Raw genomic sequence first — 589 nt, forward strand, 5'->3', positions numbered from 1 at the left:
CTGTAAGATTTGTCCATTGACAGAGCTCAAACTGACTCCTCCTGCCTCTGTTGTAAGATTTGTCCATTGACAGAGTCAAACGGACTCCTCCTGCCTCTGTCATAAGATTTATCCATTGACAGAGTCAAACGGACTCCTCCTACCTCTGTTGTAAGATTTGTCCATTGACAGTCAAACGGACTCCTCCTGCCTCTGTTGTAAGATTTATCCATTGACAGAGCTCAAACTGACTCCTCCTGCCTCTGTTGTAAGATTTGTCCATTGACAGAGTCAAACGGACTCCTCCTGCCTCTGTTGTAAGATTTATCCATTGACAGAGTCAAACGGACTCCTCCTGCCTCTGTCATAAGATTTATCCATTGACAGAGTCAAACGGACTCCTCCTGCCTCTGTTGTAAGATTTATCCATTGACAGAGCTCGAACCAAGAGCACTTCTGTGAATAGACCAACACCCATCGATTTATCTCAAAGATGTTTCTCATTGAAGAATTATTAATTGCCCCTCCCTATTAAAATGGTGGTTTTAATTGACATTTTAAGTATGCTGCATAATTAAATCATTAACAAACCCTCTACCTACATACATTA

The sequence above is a fragment of the Octopus bimaculoides genome, chromosome 3 (genome assembly GCF_001194135.2).
Source record: "Octopus bimaculoides isolate UCB-OBI-ISO-001 chromosome 3, ASM119413v2, whole genome shotgun sequence".
NCBI classification, from domain to species: Eukaryota; Metazoa; Mollusca; class Cephalopoda; order Octopoda; family Octopodidae; genus Octopus; species Octopus bimaculoides.